The sequence below is a fragment of the Lutjanus erythropterus genome, chromosome 1, assembly GCF_056507025.1.
Source record: "Lutjanus erythropterus isolate fLutEry1 chromosome 1, fLutEry1.hap2, whole genome shotgun sequence".
NCBI lineage: Eukaryota > Metazoa > Chordata > Actinopteri > Lutjaniformes > Lutjanidae > Lutjanus > Lutjanus erythropterus.
This window is the reverse complement of record NC_139317.1, coordinates 20981720-21002693: the sequence shown is the minus strand read 5'-3', so window position 1 is coordinate 21002693 and position 20974 is coordinate 20981720.

Sequence of the window (20974 nt, the reverse complement as noted above, 5' to 3'; positions counted from 1 at the left end):
GGTCAGGTGATGCATATGCTCTCTAATTCATAGACTGATAGTTGGAGGAAATCATTGTTTCCTTTTATGTAATATTAGTCTCCTAGCCAGAAGCCAGAATCCTATGGTACCGTGCCTAATGGTTTGAACCTAACATCTTTGTCTCTCCATGTGTATCTCAATCCTAAAACCTAAATAAAACAGTGTCACATTTAGTGACAGCATCTCATGATCTTTTTAATACTCATGCGGATTAGAAGAATGAACAGATGCTCATCCCTGTATATAAAAAATGGAGACCTGTATGTGTACAAAATGTTTGCCTCTCATAATAAGAATTACAGAATGATTTTATTGAAGTATCTTCCATAACATCGCTAACTCCGAGGAACACATGTCTCTCAATCATCCAATTTTGATTCAGTTAAATATATATACAACAAAATAATGTACACATCTGTTCAGGGTAAACATCATATGACTGTTACATTCAGGTGCATGTAACAGGTGATGTGAATTATGATTTATATAATTAGGTCCTGCATGCGCCTGTAATTAGCAAACCAATGTTCCAAAAACAAAGTAGGCTACTGAATGGCAAAACCTGTATGCACTTTTACTGTTGTGCAACATTCAGTACAATGTCTCTCACTGAAGACTCTCACACACAATAAATGTATGTGTGTATACAGTAGATGAGTAGGTCATTGTTTATTGTCTACAGATGGTGTCGCATGTTCTGATGAATGTTAACAGGCAAAAGAGAAACATATTCAAAATATCTCTAACAAACAATAAGTATATTTCATGCTATTTACCTTTAACTTTCGAAGTGGGACCTGATTTTAACAAAGATTACATTTATATTTCAATGTAAAAGGTGGTTACTTGTATCCACAACAACAAAACAAAGTTGGTAACTTGTATAACTTAAACGTTTCAGGTTTCAGGTTTGTCTTCCAAGCTGCATTGTTCCCAGTTTCCACTTGTTTGCATGTTTAGGTTTTCTTTCATCACAAGTTTTTAATCTGTATCAGAAAGCCACACAGAAGTCACTGAATTCAGTCAGCCCATTAAAGACATCAGGATTTGATATATGTGACAGCTGGTAAAACAAAATGTCAAGCTTCAATTCAGAACAGCTGCTCTGTTACAGTTTGAATATTTTAAATCTTATTGCTGTCAATTTAACCAAAGCATGTACCTGATATAAATAAAGTCAGGACAAAGGCAATACCTTAGTGAAATACATATGTAAATTACAAGTTTCAGTAGCGCTGACTCACAGAATTAAATTTTCTATGAATTGCAGCAGGTGCTTCAATGCCATTCCTCATTTAATTATACCAATTATATATACCAGTATATATAATATATATAATAATTATATATATATATCTTCTATTACAGGATACATATGTACACAACAATCACAAAAAAAGAAAAAGAAAATAACTCCAAGGCACCCTTTTCAACAGTTAAAATGTCTTAAAAAGTCTTTGTCAAGTTGGTTTGACTCCCTGGCAATTACAGTTTTTTTGTCTTGCATGTTTTCTTTTGGTGCTGCATTTGTGTTCCTATGCTGCCGTTGTAAATATGAATTTGCTCTTAATATCTTGGCTGGTTAAATAATGGTGAAAAAATAAAAATAACACCTCAGCAGAAGAAATCAGAAAAAAATTTAAAGTCTTATATAAATGTGACATCTGTTAATTCAGCAGTAATTCATCCCATTAAAGCAAAATCTCTACTCAAAAGACCTTTTGAAGTCTAAAAAGAAAAGAATTACCTGTGAATAAAAGTGACATGCTTCACTCACAAACTTCCCTTGTTTTTCCGTACTGTACAATAATACTGAAACATGACCCATGGACAGTTCATGCATGTTTGTTTTGTTGTTGTTAGATGGTCAGCTATCACTGTGAGGAATGAAGTCAGTGAGAGGGTGGAGCAAAGGTAAACTCTGACCTTTGACTTCCTGTTCTGCATTGCGTGACTAGTGTTGGCTCCTGAAGCCTAAACCTTAGTATTGGGTCAGCACTAACCTTGTCTGCTCAATGACAGGAATCCAACACACAAACTGATCTTATCTGACAGCGTGAAACCAGAGCAGACCTTACACCTCTGTCCTACAGAGCCTGGCCCAGAGGGCATCATGGGAACTCCTGGGAAGTCAGCTCAGGGATGAAACACCAACAGAGGTTCATAGACTTTAGACCACCTCTGAAGCTATATTTGAAATAACATCTGTCAGTCATGGACATGGTTAGGGCAGCTCTCCGATTCCAGCTGTCAGATCTTTCACTGTTATATCAATTCATGCAGGAGAGATGATGGACTAAAATATTGCTACTCAAGATGAGGGCAAAATGAAAAATATTTTGATTAATATATTTAAAAAAAAAAAAGGTTTATACACATACAGGAATGTAGTAGAATAAACTCATCTTTTCCGATTAATTAAAAATAAACATACATACAAATAAGTTTTATTTATTCAAGTTAATTAAACTTAAAACTTATATTTATTTTCAGAACACTTCAGAGTTCTTCTAATTTGAAGTTTTGAAGTCTCTTAACTTGAAATGATGAGTTGAATGAATGCAGTGTATAGAGTTCAATCAACTCGTTAAATTAAAGTAACATAAGCAGACATTAGCAGACTTCCCAGTGTGCAATGTGTGAGAGTTAAAACTCTCCTAAGACACTTCTTTGTATAGTTTGCAAAAAACATATGATGAAAACTTTCTGTGTATCTCTAATATGCTTTGAACCATGATGAAGGTTAGTATTGAATAAGTAATTAAAAGTTAATAAACTGTGATAAATGTTAAAGGTTATAAATATTTGTCAGTGTAGAGTGCAGAGTTGTCGGTTCAACTTAATATCTTAAGTTTATTAAACACATTTCCTCATATAGAAATGAATTAATATCAAGTTAATTTGACTTGAAAACTTCAGCTGTTTTGAATTACTACAAAATCACCTTAACTTGTCTTTTAAAATTCAGTCAACTTAAAAATTTTAAGGGTAGTCTGGACACCAACTTTTGAAAGCAAAAACAAATACTTTATACTTATTTTTCTATACAGATCAGATTAGAGAAAAGGGGTAGGCCTATATTAGCATCTCATATTATTGTATACATATATGCATATATCATATGTATAGTAATGAAAACACAGACTACACACAGTGAAAATGTCAAAGTCGAAACAGGCAGATGCTCAGTTTCAGTAGATCCTCACCAGAGATGACAGGAGATGAGTTGAGCTGAATTGTACACCACTTTGAAACATTCTGTGGTTTTTTTTGTTAAAACTCAATCCATTTTGCTGTAAAGCAGATGGCATGTGTCATGTTTACTCTGCGTTTAGATTCAAATCAATTTGGACGAAAATCTAAACCTAAACTCTGTGCCAAATAACCTCCACTGTCGATCTGTGTATTTCAAAGTTATATGGAAGACTCTCTTGGACTTCCACTGTTACCTCGGGTGAAATCTATCCCTGCTGAAAAACCAAAACAAAAGCGATGTGGAGATAATAATACAGCATGTTTCATCCAAGAAAGTCAAACTAGAAACATGCATGGATGTAGCCTGACCGTGAAGATGGTATCAACCACCAACTGTGAATGGCCACAAAAATGTCTGACCTCCTTGAATATTAGCTCAAATTAAACTGTTGGTTTCGCAAGAGTAGAAATTCAGCCATCAAATCTTGATTGAAATCATTAATTTAAGGAATAAAGCCATAACTTTAACATAACTTTAAACTCAGGTAGAGTGAGAACTCTAATAAACAGAGCTTCAGCAGCAGCGGCTAACTCTTTCACTTCAGCCCTCCCTACTATACACTTATTTTTGCAGTTTTTAGGGGGGAAGGAACATCTTAGGGTGAGATAGCAGGTCAACAGTATATGACACGTAAAAGTGGTAAACATCATCTGAAAGCTGGGAAACAGAATTAATTTCAGGTGCAGCTCAGCGCTGTGTGTTATTCTTTCTAGTCATAAATCTGTAATAGTCATTGTGCCTATTCACATTTTGAACATTTACAGTCTATTAGGGCTTAGAACATAATTTAAGTATATGATGGCCATTTCCATACTCTATCATGTCTCAGAAGTTGTTGCAGCAGGTCTTGGGATTATACCATTTATTACACAGATATGGTGCACAATTTAGCTGTTTTTGACCTCCCAAAATTGATAAAAATGGAACACCATCGAAACATTTTACATTTTTCAGTCATTGGATGGTGAGTACTTCTGTTCTGGGCACTGCTCAGAGACCCCCTTACTGTCAGTGTACCTTGGAAAGCCATCCATTCTCTAAATGCCCCACCTCTCTAGTTTGTGGTTATGAAGTTTCATGAGACTGTAATTATCCTAGAGGTTGCAATAGCTGGGCATGCCTGTAAAGGCTCCTACAAGCTGTAAGATTTCAGCAGTCTTACAAGTTTATTGCAAGTCACACTGTGCAACATGGATCTTATAAACTTGGGTACGACATGAATTTTGATGTAGGTGGACTATAAAGCGTGCTTCATCCATTTGCGCCGCTATAATGGTAAACAAGTAAGCTAATCGAGAATTACACCCTTGCCATATGTGTGTGTAAAAAAAATTTCAAAGTATCGGAAGAGGAGGAGGACATGAACCAGGTTGTGGTGAGGGAAAAGAGGCCAACTTGGGATGCCAGTTTTGGGATGTCAGAGAGCTTGAGTTTAAGTTAAATATTTGTTGTATACTCTCATACATTCCTGTTGGCTGGTTTGGACTGTAGCAACAGTCACATTGTGTGATGGTTATCCTAAATTTCTGACACTGTCAGAATTTTGTCCCAGGCTGTCTTTGGTCACAACACTGTGATAATGGCTGTCTTTGAACCTCTCACAGTGTGATATAGAACCACCGTTTTGGAGCCACGGTCAAACATGCTGCTGAAATTCTTTCATGTTGGTCATCTTTTCTCTGGGACAGCCCAAAATCATAGTGTATACCCAGCTAAAAGGGGAGACTCTTGGGTACCCATAGGATCCATTTTCATTAAGTTTTCTTGAGGTGAAAAGTTAAGAGACCCCTTTGAATACTGTCGTGCCAGTTTTTCAGTCACCAAATTTAGCTCCTGACAAGCTAGCAAGACATGGTTGGTACAAATCCTTTTGGTATTCTCTACTAAATTTCACTCTAATCTAGCTGAGTGAAGATACTGAGCTTACTACAGGCTCTGAAAGAGAATAAAGTCAGCTTGGGATGTGGACGCCCCCGCAGAGCTCAAGAGGTTAAATCTAATGTCTGTATAAATAAAAGGGCAGGCAGGCCAGGAAGACCTGTACAGAAAAAGCCCACATGACTGGCCTGGAAGCACAGTGCCTAAATGAAAAATGTAATACACATTCATCATATGCCAAGCCAGAGCTTAAACAAACAAGTGCAGACCTGGACAATGACAACTACACAACTGTTTTAAATGAGTGTGCACAGAGCTCTGATATATGCATGATTGTTTCCTATAACCATTCGTGCAACATCAGGACACACGGGCGGCTGATGTCTGGTTTACATCCTCAACAAAAGTCTCTGTCATGACTCCCCCGTATGCATCCCAGAATTCCCTGTGCTTCTGGTGAGACGTTTGCACAGAAAGAGAGAGTATCTGGACCCTGTCAGCATTTCCCTAAAGACCTCAATTATACAGACTCGCTTAATTAGATCAGCTTGGATTGCTATTTCAAATGACGGGAATAACATGGAGCTGTGCGTGTTTGTCATCCACACCCATCTCTCGCTGTCGTAGTGCTGTTTGAGTGTTGTGTACAATCCTGTCCAGCTCCATGTCCGTCATGTCTGGAGCTGGTGGGTGAGTGGGCGTTTTGAGGCTGATGAAGGGCTGACGTGGCAGGTGCTCTGCGGATAATCTGGGGTCAGAGTTTGGATTGAGCCTGAAGAGCTTTTAAAGAAAGGCAGGCTTTTGACATTATGCATAATGCATCTGTCATATTATGTGCATTTATACAGACCTTTATACACCACCACAGACACACACACACACACACTGGCATGCAAAGAGTGACATCCATTTAAGAAGAGTACCAGAGGCAGACGCACACCACAGTGACCAGGACTGAGTTTAGTCACCCAGAGGTCCTCAACAGGTCTCCATTATGTGGGCCAGACGCTTGGTATAGCTGAAGTGGAAATCTACAACACCTCCCTCACATACCCTATGAGTAAGTATAAGTCCTTAGTTTTGTCAAAGTGGAATAAATCAGGTTCATGATGAAGGGCTCCCTGACAAAATTGTACTAGATGGGATCCCTTATTTGACCATGTCTGAGAGCTGAACATCCCCTAAATGTTTGATCAGGTATTTTAGCAATGTTAAAATTGTGACTGGCAGCAGACTGGTCAAAACCTATTATCGTATGTTTCAGTATTTTATGTTATTATCATAATTATCCATATATTTTATATTTTTATTTTATAAATAATTATTGTCATGTCAAGTCTTGGGTCCTGATTTTGGTTTGTAGTATTTGTCCTGTTTTGGTCCTGTCTCATGTTTCTATCTTGCCTACTTGCACCTTTGCTTCATCACAATTGTTATGGCCAAATGAAATTTTATTGCTTATCAGTTCTGTTTGGAAATTATCAATATATATGTTGTGGATAAATGTGTGTGTGTGAACAGGAGGTCATATGGTTTTGCCATGTTGGTGTAACAGTGTATATATTGTTCATTGTGCTTTGTTTTGCTGTGTATATTTATGGCATGTGTGTATTGACCAGCCGGTAATTAAATATATGCCTGTTGTCATCATAATGCTTGCCTTGGTAAAAATGCATGGTAAGAAAAAAAGGCACACTTTCAGTGATCTCATGGAAACATTTCAAACCACACATCTCCCATTGTTTAATCACTGAACTTCATTTTAATGTTCAAGTGCTCACAGCATGGGTTTGAGTCCCAGGCATCAGGGTTAACAACCTTATTGTGCCAATATATTGGTATTTATTGTGTGATGTGATGCAACAGTCATTTATAACTAAGAATTATTTTTAGTACTGAATTGCATTTCATGTGAATTTCTTTTAGTGTTGATACAGTTAAACCATGTATCTAAAATTACTGTGGCATTTGTACTCACTCATTCCACCAACTTTCCAAATATGTTTAAAGGTCTAGTGTGTAGGATTTACGAGATCTATTTGCAAAATATGGCAGAAATGGAATACAACATTTCTAATAGTGAAATATAAGATTTATAGTTGTGTGTATAATCACCTGAAAACATAATTTATGTGTTTTCATCTCCTTAGAACGAGCTGTTCATATCTACAGAGGTCGTGGGTCCTCTTCTATGGACAAACCAATGGACAAACCAAACAGTGGCTCTAAAGAGGGCCTTTCATGTTTTTCACAAGTTTCGCAGCCACCATTGGTTTCATATAGCCGCGTCTGCTTTGTGAAATCGGACGTTGTTGTAAGTGTAAGATCTTTTTGGTTCTTCTTTGTAATGTAAGTAGGTAGGCAAATGAAACAGACATTTTCAAGATATTGTTTTTCCTTTACAAAGTTTACAGATGGTAGTTCAGTGAGAGGTGGAGAGAGATAGAGGCAGAGAAACACGCAGAAAGACGAGAGGGAGACAGTGTGTGACTGACATCTGAGGCGCAACAGTTCATTATGTAGTTAGAGCTGCAGATTGAGTGGTATTGGTGGTGGTGTGACTGTGCATTCATTGTGAAGCAGCCTTCTGTTACATCAGGTAGAGGAAAACAGACCACAGATAATTGAGCTTGGCCACTTTCCCACCATCAACCATTTAATTACGCTGGTTTATTAAATCTGAGGCAAAAATACCATGAGAGTATAGCTTTAAGACTGATAAAAGAGCAGCCCCATCCCTGACCCTAACCTCTGACACAAATACTCTTGCACTTATGAACCAACATGTGTGAGCAGTAAGTGTCTCAAATTTGGATTTAGTTAAACTCTGGAGTTAAATCAACTTCTGAATTTCCCAACTTGTTTTTCACTGAAAAATGAGCAAAACTCGGTCTGGTGAATGACGTGATTTTTTTAGTCTGTGATATTTTTTGGCTAATTGAGCCCACAAAACCCAGATGCTAACCATTTAGTCAAGAAAAAAAAAAAAAAGCAAAAATAGGCACAAGAGGATGAGTGCTGTGCAGTCCATGCAAGGAAGAATGCATAAATAAATGAATAAATAAATGAACAAACAAACAAAGTCTTTATGCTGATGTAATGGCAGGTGGCTTGTTCTATTTATATTAAATTAAACCTTGGGGATATGGAATAGCTGTATTTAGTCATTAATACCTTTACTCCTATTTTGTCTGTTCATGGAGATATGGGTTGGATTCCTGGTTCAGTAAAGTGAAAATACGAAGTGATAAGACTGTAGAATAAAAAAAGAAAACACAGTCAGTAAGAAGGTTTTACTTTGGATTAAATCTCTAAATCTTTAAAGAGTCATGCTATTTTTGGGGAAGATGACTTACAATATATGTATATAATATGCTAATATACAATTTATCATGCAACACGAACACAATTAGAACAAAGTTACTTGGTTTGGAAATGAAAATGGTTATGAGATATTTGTTAAAACCAAATTCTGAACATATATTCAAATTAAGCACTATTACGGCCCTGAATCTTAAATAACAGCAAACTTAGCAAGGAGTCAAAGGCCTTGAGTTGCAGAGCTGAGAGCAGGAATCCCCCATCTGGATTCATCTTTCCTCTGAAGTTAAGAATGAATCACATTTTCTCCTGTATTGTCCTGTTTATAGTATTGTCCCGTTTAGTTAAAATTATCTACATTGAATGAAATGTTAGATCAAAATACAGACATATTGTGGTGCACTAATACAGAATGGAATGGTTCCTTAGTTCTAAAGTTTAAAAAGACAGTTCATCCCAAAATCAAAAATACATATTTTCACCCCAGCCTGTAGAGCTATTTATCCACTTGGACTGTTTCGGTGTGAGTTGCCAAGATTTGGAGATTTCAGCTGTAGAGATGTCTGCCTTCTCTCCAATATAATGGGACTAAATGAGACTCAGCTTGTGGTGCTCAAAACAAAACAAAACAAACAAACAAACAAACAAACAAAAAAAAAACCCACACATTTGAAAAATTCAAAACCACTGTCTCTTTCCAAAAATCATGACTCCTTTCTTTCTGCAGTGGAATCTACCAGAATATTGGAGAGATGGCTGATATCTCTACAGCTGAAATCTCCAAACTCACACACACAAAAAAGATCCAGATAGATAAACAGCATTACAGGCTGGGGTAAAAATATGTATTGTCTGGGGTGAACTATCCCTTTAAGTTTGGAAAAAAAATGCTAGGATGTGTTTTTCTGTTTTCACTGGAGAGATTAGGGTTAAGGGTCTTGCTCAAGGGCACCTCAGTGGTGATAATGAAGGAGGGGTAAGTACTATCTTTCACTTCCCCACCCTGATTTATCCGTCCGAGGGACTGAACCAGCAACCTTCCAGCAACTTCATGTTTAGGCTGGGCCCGTTATTTATGCGTATCACAATAATAAAATCTAATCAGAGCTTTAACTAAAGTAAATAATGGAACCTTTCAGAAAATAATCTTTTAATTTGTGCAGTCCACCTGTCTTATAGTACTGTAGCGTGCTGATGGGAAAGCTGCTACTTTCTGCCTTGCTAATCTGTCAGCAGTGTCACTAACAAGACTAATAAGCATGTAGTGCTGCAGTAGCCTCCATGTGTGCTAACCGTATGTATCTTGGTCAAACATGACATCTGTTTGGCTTGTCTTGCTTTGACTTATGTCACGCTGTGGCTAATCCCTCCTGTTGCTCTGTATCTGCATGCTAAAGAGGAGACTGCAGTGATGCTTGGATTTCGTGCACAAGCTTAGGCCTTTGATGTCTCAGAGTCCTTAAAATAATTCTTCATTGTTTAGTCAGTTGATTTTACTCTACTTAGCTGTCATTTTCACTGTCTTTATTCTGGTGTATAAATTTGGCAAAAAAGAGCTCTTTTCTTTGCCTGTATAACAAAACTTCCATCATTCACATTCAGTTTATATCAATAAACATTTTGGGGGTCAGGGGGTACACTTCTGGGTTCCTCAGGATAGGAACAGAGCTGTGGTTCTGGTTTTAAACACAGTGTAACTACCACAGGAGGAACAGAGAGGGCTTCAGAGAATGCAGACTCTCCTGTCAGTGAAATAAGGCCAAGCCGTGCAGATCGCCAGCAGGGCTTGTTTCCCCCTGTCAGTGAAGAGAGGAGACCATGAACAGCATAAATACAGCACTTCCTCCTCCTCATGGTTTTCATTCTCAGCAGCGTTCACCCTCCATTCTCCTATGCATCTCCTTTCAGATCTTACACAGACTAAAACATGCACAGAAATATACCCACACTCCCAATTAGGCAGGACTTACAGACAACCTTTTTAAAATGACACAAAACACAGTCCAGTCACATGCTGACAGAACTAAACAAGCAAGAATTAACTTTCCATATTTGATGTTCATTCGTGCATACATTTTGACAAAAAACAAAGAAATCTCATCCATAATTACAATTGACATAATTCTGCTATAGCGCACTTCAGGACAAAAGCACGCAGTAATTACAGTGACCTTACAGATGCAATCAAGAGTTCAGTGTCCTCAAGCACTTCTCTTTGTTCCACAGGACCATCTTAAGCGCTTGTGTTTGCTGCTTGTTCTGTAAAACAAACAAAGACAAGCGGAGCTGGAACAGTGATTAGAGAAATCAACAAATCCTCGGCAGGACATGAGCGCATGGGCCTCTGGGCCAGATCAGGTTCTGTGGAAAGGGTGAGTCAATGAGGTTAAAGGACGAAGGGTGATTGTGAGGGAGTGAGGGAGGAGGGAGGAGGGGGACCAGAGGTGTGAACTCCGAGCCGACAGAGCAGCCTCTCTCAATTTAGTTTACCATATCCGTCATGGGAACATCACTTCTATTTTCTTTTCATTACGAGACCAATCTCTTCACAATCCTTCCAAACAACAGTGGAATAACAGCTTATTTGCTCTGTGTGGCCTTGGTCTGCAAGATCCTCTTTGTTGTTCTCAGTGCTCAGTGAAGGTGGAAACAAGCTTTTCACTCATTGTGAAATTTAATTTTCACCAACAGCTCTCTTGTTTTGTTTTGTTTTTTTTTCCTGTGTCTCCACTGAATAATCGTACAGGTGCACTGCTCACAAGCCTGTGTTAGGCAAGTTACTGAATTTTAGTAATTAGTTACACTCACTAGTTACTTTTCTAAAAAGTCATCTAATTTAACTTTACCAATTACCACATTATAAAAGTAATTAGTTACTTGGGAAAGTATCTTTTGTGTCACTTTTCAGTCTCTGAGAAATCTTTTATTCTATAATCAGTGAAGACATACCTATATTAGTTTAGTGTAGCTATATTATTTTAGCCATACTTTTTTGTGTAGTTTTATTATTTTAGTATCAGCTGTAACTTTTTTTTTTAATCTATCCCACTGTAGCCATGATGACTGAAAGGAGTTTTTAATCCTCCCGACCACCAGATGGCAGCAACACCTGGCACCTACACTTTTTTTGCTTCTGGTTCAGACAGATATGTTAACCAAGTTTTATTACAGTACAGTTCAGTACAGTACAGTTCTCACATCTCCTGAACTGTCTCCTGCCATCGTAAGGTCAGGTGACATTAGATCGTAGATCAGGGAATTTTTCTGCTATATCTGCTCTCCTCTGCAGTTTCAGGTAAGACGTGATCAGTGACAAGTTTAGTTACTGCCAAAAGTAGTGGAATTACAGTAACTCATTATTCCCAGTACTGCTTATGACCAACAAGAAGTGTGTGGTGTGGTCTGTATCTGTAGAGACCCTGCCCTTTACCTGAATTTTATTATTTTCTTATTGATTTGCCGTATTTGATATGTTTCTGGGCGTCATCCTCTGGGCAGTGCAATTGCAACCAAAAGCTAAAATAGAAGTTTTTGCTGCACAGCTTCAAAAGTCCCAAAGAACAAAACGGGACAGACATTTTTGCCCTTTTTGAAAACATGAGCAGATGTTTCCCTGTCGCGGTTTATTTGGCCAGACAGGTGAGTGATGCGTAATGCCACAGCTTGGCACGCCTGTGCATGGCTCAGCTCTGTCTCTGCCTAATTGTCTTTCCCACACGTAGCCTGGTTCAGATCAGATCTGACAAGAGTGTGTGCAGCAGGCACACAGAGTCACTCTGTGTACGTGTGAAACAATTTAGGGTCTGTTTAGAGTTTCCCAGAGGACTTATTTAAAATGTGTTTAACTGTAAAGATGGCCCTGGCTTTGAGGCTGGGTGTGGTGGGTACTAGTATATCAAAAGAAGATAAAGATGATCATGGCAGGATATCAGTTACAAGACAAATGGCGCCACTTGAGGAGTCTGTGAAGATGTCAAAGTATTAGGATCAATTGGTAAATGTGATGACAGGCTTCAAACGTAGAATATGTAGGATAGGTGATCGTTGAGGCTCTTTTCAAGGTCTTTTGGGTTGGTAGTGTCTAAAACACAGCACAGAAAATAAGAAGGTATCGGTGGAGGATGGGTTCTCAGCAGATGCAGGCACTGACAAACACTGCTGGTGGTTTGTCAGCCCCAACTTGTCAGATACCAACATTTTGTCACCACTGTCCTGGCTTGTCATACAGACACAGGCTTTCAGTGTAGTATAAAGAGGGAGAAAGTCTGCATCTAGAGGAGGTGGGTTGGATAGATGGCTCAAACAAACACAGGACTTTCACCCAGGAGACTGGGTTTGTGTCTCATGTGAAACCAAAACATTATGTAAAGTTGTTGTAAGGCATATATGTAAGGCATGTTGTTAAATGCGTCATGTGACTTTCATTTAGTGAGCTGGTTTAGGTGGAGCTCATTTAGGTGACATGTGACTTAGGTTTCGCAAGTCGCTTCAGTGACATACCTAATGTGACATAGTTATTGTAACCCCAAAACGTCCTTCTGACTGCATCAAATACAGCAGGTAAATGGGTACCTTGTGCCTCAGCACAAGCGGTGGTGAGCTGGGATGAGAATGTGTTGGAAGGTATGGGTGGAGGGTCTCTCTGGATGCAGGCGCCACCACACACTTGTGGTGAGTCTTGATGATTCAGAGGGATTATTTCTGTATGAGTCTATGGATTGTTTTTTATGGATATCCTGCATATTTTGCCTTTGATACTGCATCTAAATTGCATTGAATAAGTAACATAATGAGCTGTCAAAGTCTTTTATTGGTCGTCATCCATCTCCAAGACCCTCTAAAGATAAAGGTCCACTGAAACTTGTTGCTTCCTGAGTGAAATGAGTTGAGGAAAGCTATATAGATATATTTCCACATAATCAAAAGCTAGTTTTCCCCAGCGCGTGTGGTCTGAGGGAGTCAATAAATCAATGCAGTATTAGAGGGAAATAGAATAATGGTTAAGTATGGTTTATTCCTCGATATGATATACTTGTGGAGCCCTGTCTGCTGAAATGTGTAAGGCACATCTCTGCCAGGAGTCCTTGAGATAGTTTCCTGCCATAATAACATGTGTGAAAAAGAAGAACATGAACTGCTCATTTTGGAAATCACGTTAACACCAGAGTGGAACTGGAAAATGTCTGTTTTGAAAAATAAATCCAGGACTTATCTTATGAGTGAATCAAAGGCATGTTTTGAACATTATGTTGGCAATTATTGTCTGCGGACTGTGGTGCTATCCAGCTATTCAACAAGCCAGACACTCTGTATACCCCCTTTTTTGTCTGGGCTTAGCTTTTAATGTAGCTGCAATCAACCACAACAAGATTTTTGAGGCCCAGCGTTCATCCCTCAGAAATCCCACCAAACGTGAGTAGTATTGGAATTCCGGAGCACCATGCCAACCGTGAAGCCTCCCTGCCTCTCACAAGCGTTGCACAGAGGGGCAATTTTCCTCCGGCTGAAGTTCCCAAAGCTGCCTCACCTGGAACCAATCTGTAACACAATCGAAGGGTCCTAACTTGAAAGCCCATTCCTTCCCTTTGATAGTCTCTTCTTGGTAGCCTACACGGCGCTGGAAACAGGCTTTTTGTAATCTGCAGATACAAAAGAGCCAGGGATTGAGATGAGTATCCACCCATCACAGTGTATTATGCAAATAATCGAGAAACAAAACTCAGATACTCTCTGTTTTTTCTGTCTTTTTTTTCTTGGATGATGGTGAAATTGAGCTGGCATTTGGAAATTTTAAGCCTTGCTGTTGTCCGCTCTTTTCTTCTGGATCATGCTTTCTTTTTTTTTCTTTTACATTTGATATAATAACTTCTGAGATGAGGGGGTCCAATGTGGATATATGAGAGTACTTGTCTTTCCTAACCTTTAAGCGACAAGTGTGAGTCCAGCACTGAACTCCTTCAATAGTTTTCCTGCCTACAGTAGCTCTAAAATTTCTTCCAATTGGCAAGGAGAGCAATTAAACTTTAATAGCTGTCCATTTAGGGCTCCTGGGAAATTCAGTCTTGAGTCAACATGCCAAACTGTATTTCCGTCTTTCACTTCTTCCAGTGCAAGCAAAAGCGCACAAGCAAGACTGTATCAAAGGTGCACTGACATAATTTGTGGCTGTACTGTGGTAGTACAGTGTCTTGTAGTCTTGGAAAAAACTTAAAGAGACAGTTCAGATAATTTGATGTGGGGTACCTATTAATCAGTCAGTTTACTATATATAGACGATGCAGGCCCTCAGTTTGGAGAAGCAGAGAGGGGAACCAGTGCAGAGGCTAAGCAATGCACTGCTATGGACATGGTCAGAAACAAAATGTATTTTAGCCACTTAAAAAAGGTCCACTTAAAAAAATCATGTGAAGTAGCAATGAGAAAATACAGAAGGTACCAGACACGACAAACTACAAACTCTTTTATACACGGGACACAGTAAGATGCACCAGAACAACCTCTTTCTCAGACATCCAAAGGAAGAAAAGGTTATTTTTGTGCACAATCCTTTGAATAGGTTATTTACTTGCTCATACATGTGATTGCAATTGAGTGATTAGCTGCAATTGAATCAGCAGCAGAGGAGTGGAGTGTGTGGGTGCAAAAGCATGAAATGAAAAGGACATTTGTTCAGGGAGCTGTCCTCCTACACAGTCACAGTCACTAACTTTGACAGTCAGTAAGTCACAAGCTGATGTCGACACTCGGCCAACAGTCAGCCCTTTTCGTGCTCAAAACCAGAGTGAAGTCTGGCCAAATTGTACACTCCTTTGTTCATTCTACATAATCAACTTATCCTGTTTGCCTTTCATGTTGCTTAATCTCACATGCAAATCTTTTTTTCATTCGGTACATATGTCATTTTGTTTCATAACCAAAGGTATTAGATGTGCGGAATATTTGTCAAACCTCTATTTTTAGTAATCAATGGTGGCATTTTTCTTCAGGTAAATTTAGTGTTAATTTGACATGTTGAGGAGGACCTGTTGTTCTTATTGTTGAAAAGGAACATAACATCACAGTATTGACCCATCATGGTCCAGTCTTGGAGTTTTTTGTGCATGTTATCATCATATCCTCATTTCAGAATCCTGTATACACCGATCAGGCATAACATTATGACCACCTGCCTAATATTGTGTTGGTCCCCATTTTGCTGCCAAAACAGCCCTGACCTGTCGAGGCATAGACTCCACTAGACCCCTGAAGTTGTGCTGTGGTATCTGCCACCAAGATGTTAGCAGCAGATCCTTTAAGTCCTCTAAGTTGTGAGGTGGGGCCTCCATGGATCGGACTTGTTTGTCCATCATGTTCCAAAGATGCTCGATTGGATTGTGATCTGGGGAATTTGAAGGCCAAGTCAACACCTCAAACTCGTTGTGCTCCTCAAACCATTCCTGAACCATTTTTGCTTTGTGGCACGGCGCATTATCCTGCTGAAAGACGCCACAGCCATCAGGGAATACCGTTTCCATGAAAGCGTGTACATGTTCTAGTGCTTAGGTAGGCTTAGGTAGGTGGTAGGTGTCAAAGTAACATCCACATGGATGGCAGGACCCAAGGTTTCCCAGCAGAACATTGCCCAAAGCATCACACTGCCTCAGCCGGCTTGCCTTCTTCCCATAGTGCATCCTGGTGCCATGTGTTTCCCAGGTAAGTGATACACACGCACCCGGCCATCCACGTGATATAAAAGAAAACATGATTCATCAGACCAGGTCACTTTCTTCCATTGCTCCGTGGTCCAGTTCTGATGCTCACATGCCCATTGTTGGCGCTTTCGGCGGTGCACAGGGGTCAGCATGGACACCCTGACTTTATACAAACTGCAATGCACTGTGTATTCTGATACCTTTCTGCGAGAACCAGCATTAACTTCTTCAGCAATTTGAGCAACAGTAGCTCATCTGTTGGATCAGACCAACCAGGCTCCATGTAAATAATCAATCCAGTTTTATCAGTCAATAACAATAGTAAAAATATAATCATAAATGAAGTAATAATGTCCTTCATGCTAAAATTAAGAAGAAAAGCTATGTATTGTATAATTGTGGGTGTGTGTGACATAGATTTTGTCATCAGAGGGTGTATGTGTGGACATCAGCGAACCTCCAATTTGTTGTGACCATGAGGACGTCTCTGTAGCTTGTCCATGAGGTGACCACTATGCTACAACAGGATATGGAATACCGTCTGCACATTTGTGGAAATGTGTCCTGCATGTAGTATAACATGAGGGTTTAATATTTGGTTGTTGGATAAGTCTTAGTAAGAAAAAAACAGCAGGATGGAGACATAACTTGCAGCGCTTTACTGTCCTCCACACTCCACAGCAGTTCCATACAACAACACTTCATTGTTCTGACTAATGTGAATGAACTAACCAGTCAAAGGCTAAGGACTTAGACTAAGGTAAATGTGATGTAACCACAGAGGTAGATTCAGCCAATTATTTTTTGATGTTGTTGCTGTAATGATTAAAAAATGTAAATATGTAAATAATAACCACATTAACATATATATGCAGACAGTTAATATAAACATTGTAAATATAAACCTTAGTATAAACTGAACTACTGCATGTTCAGGGCGCCTAGTTGAAGTGCCAAAAATAAAGAAATAAACACAATTTCCAATTTAGGTAGATGCAATTGTAAAGCCCTTTTTTACAGTAGACATTTGACTTTGTTAAGGTTCATAACAGGCAACTGGATTTGCTTAGGTTCTTGAAACTGCCTGTGATAACCCTTAACCAATTCCATGACCTGGATGACTAAGAATTTTCACAGACAGCAGACAATTGACTAGTAATACTAGGAAAAACACAGGTGTTACTAATAACATTAGCTGTAACTTGAATGGTTAATTTTATCAATTACATCTGTGCAGTTTGTACTGTGACATGTCAAAATGTCTTCTATAAAAACCTCTCAACCTCTGTAAAGAAAGGCCCCAGCACGCCCTTGTGGGAGCTGCGTCTTTGGACTTTTTTATTGTGCGGCAAACGGGCAAACCACTGAGCCACTATGCCATTCATATTTTAGTGTTACAAAGTCAGGAGTAAGACTGCCAACATAAGAAAAATGGCCTTGAGAAAGTCTTTCATGATGGCAATCAGTACTGAAATATGTCTAGAAAATCCTTAAAATGTATGTCTCAAGATAACCATAACCTATTTTGGGGAGAATCTGCAGTAGAGCAGAACAAACTCATCTGGTGACATTCGCTCTGTCTGAATTGAAAAAGCACATTGTCTTCATTGAACCCTTTGCAACGCCCTACACACTTGTGAAATAAACATATATTTATAATTTTTAGCTGCAAGCAGCTGCTCTATAGCTCACTCAGTCACCCATCCTTTGGCGGCCGCAGTCGCCGCTCTAGGAGGCTGAAATTTGGCATTGAGGTCAAGTGTGTGTGTGTTTCTGTTCATGTCAATTGCAAAAAGGTGGTATGGCAGTAGGAGGGTCTAAAATGCATTGAACTGTTTGTTTTTCATTGCGTTTACTTGAGTATGTGACAAATAAACCTTTGAATCTGTAAATCCTCAAAACCTTAAATTACTGTATCTTTATTTTGTATCCCTGCCACTGGGCAGTCAGCACTGTTTCCTGTTCCAACTGTAATGCAGAATTTTGACCACCATATTGCTGCTTTTATACTCTTCATCATGTCATCGTTGTAAAAGCACAAACTTCTTAACCCTTTCATTTGTTATATTGTTTATAATCGCTCACAGTGATACCATCTAACCCATTTGAAAGTTATAAAGTTGTAAAGGGATATGTTGGATTTTTTTTGAAGTGGGGTTGTATGAAGTACTTATCCATAGTCATTGTATTATGTCCCTAGTTTGGAGAAGCAGTAGGAGTACCAGTGTAGGAAGCTAGGCAATGAACTGCTGCCTGCCTAAAAAACGTGTGTGCTATATTTAGAATATTTTCATCCCTTGACCTTGGCTTCCCTTGACAGCTTCTTCCATCTCGAAACCATATTATAATATTTGGCTGACTTGCAGCCCTTTTCTGCATGTGTAAGTACCTCATACAGCCCTACTTCAAAAAATCCAAACTATCCCTTTAACTTCATTGTCTTACTGTAAAGGCTGTAGAGATACAAAGTCATGAAGGTTATATAGTCCAGGTAAAACTTGAACAACAGAGCATGATGATAAAACATTGCATGCATTGCATTACAATATTCTGTCAGAGCATGTGTAGTATTTATTACTCAGTGCTGTATGTTTTTTCCTGTGATACTTCAGACTCCCTCATTAATCTTCTCCTTCCTCTGCCCTCTCTGACTGGTCACCTCTCTCTTTCTGTCTGTGGAAGTCATATTAAACTAAAACAAATTGATTTGTCTTGCTTTTTCATACTTGCCTTCAATTTGATCTGATCATTTTGCTGATAAAGTTTGGGTTCAGTTCAGTCTTTTTTTCTCTATTTCAGAGAAAAACTGGTGTCTGTCAAGCATGACTGTTGCATGCACTGAGTGCTGTTATTTTAAAGTCAGTAACTGTGTTGCATATGGAAATGAATTGGAAAACATAAGTACAAAAACATACTGTAAAATTGAAACAGACTGCTTCAATCACCTGGTTGAAAAAGTGAGACCATGGATCTCAGCGTTTGTCTGAACAGACTTGAGTCGGAGTGATGTGGGGTTCTGCTCTCTACTTGTAAGATCAGACTCCTTCATGTTTGACTTGCACGACCCCAGCCTCAGTAAACAACACATGCAGCTTTAATTGGAATCACTTGGTCACCCTGAAGCAGGATGAACAGGGCTTTGTTACCAGCATGGCAGCTCCCACAACCTGACATCTCAAAGAGGTGGCCGCACCACAACAACCATGTGAACGCTGCATGCTTTCAACAGTCCTAACCTGAAGCATTAGTGCACTGCAATTAGCGCGTCCTCTGGCACTAACAATAATGATAGAGCTATTGACAGTATTAATCACTTGAGAGATATTTTCAGAATAACGGGAGGAAAACTTTATGACTCTTGTTGAGTGATCAGTCAGGAGTTTCCTGTGTCGAGATACACACTGGAAATGTAATTAATTATTTAATTAATTAGAATTACGATTGAGCAATGTTTTTTAACTGGCTAGTATGACAGGCCAGGAAAGACAATGCAAGACTTGGAAAAGAAAAGAAAAAAGAAGAAAAGAAAAAAGAAAGAGAAAACAATGCACAATTTTCCATGACTAACTCCACAGAGTCATGTTTTTAATTTACACTACACACAACACTTGCTGGTAATTGCCAAGAGAACTTTTACTTTGAAATATTTTCCTTCTGAACTGATGTCACACATGTAGCAGATGCAACATTATTTTAAATATAATTTAAAGGTTTCAACAGTGGTTTTGCACAAAGTGTGTGATTAATAAAGTAGGCTACAGGGAATTAAATGTAAAATATGATGCATAAATAGTCAATGCAAAAGTCTTTAATTTTTGTTTTATCTGCTATGTGTAAGCCTGGAGGAGATCATGCAATAGGTCATTTCTATGCCATGTACCTCGTGACTCGTCACTCCTCTTAACCAGTCAGTAGGGGCCAGATGTGATCAATAAATACTACGCCAAGAAAAGGACAACCTCCTAGCAGTGTTGGGGAATAACTAATTACATTTAATTAATTACAGGAAAATAAATTTCAAAATAAATGTAATTGTAATCTGTTGCATTTACTGAGAAAAAAAGTGATTAAACAACATCAAAATGCTGCTGATTACAAAGGGGTTACATCCAAATATTCTTTTCAGGTTGCCTGGTGGAGATCTGCAGTCACTCTCCTAGTTTTTGACTGCACCAGTGTGGCAGATTATGCACACAGGGTGAACACAATTACATGGTAAAATCCACTTAAAAGATGCTGTGAGAGGTGATTAGCCACACAATGCTTCTGTAATTTCTCCCTCGGTGTAAATATATGATTTAATTTATAAACTAGAGACCATCTGGAGATCAGATCACACAAGCCGAGTGCTCAATAATCATTACTACATTATTACACGGGTTAGACCGTACCAATATTGGAACTTTGCCTTCCTTTATTTCAACTACACACCTGTAAAAAGTTTTGTGACTGCATGTTGCATAGTTATGAAGCAGACAGACATATAAACAACTGGAAAAGGACTTAAAACTGCTTCTGTGGTAGTTTCCGCAACAGTATTTGCCTCCAGGACCACATTTTGCCATGATGACACACAGACTCCCAGACTCACAACATGAAATTGTATCAGCCACATCCGTGGCATCTGATAAACACAAGGATCAAAAGAAAATGTGTTTCTGTGTTACTAATAAGTTATTAATAAGTTATTGGTTATTATTGCTGCTGAGTTATCTGTGCAATCTAATGAAATCCAGTTTGGCAACGGTGGAATAAATCATCCCTTTGAGAAGATTGATGTTGACACTGAGGTGGTGATTTAACTTTG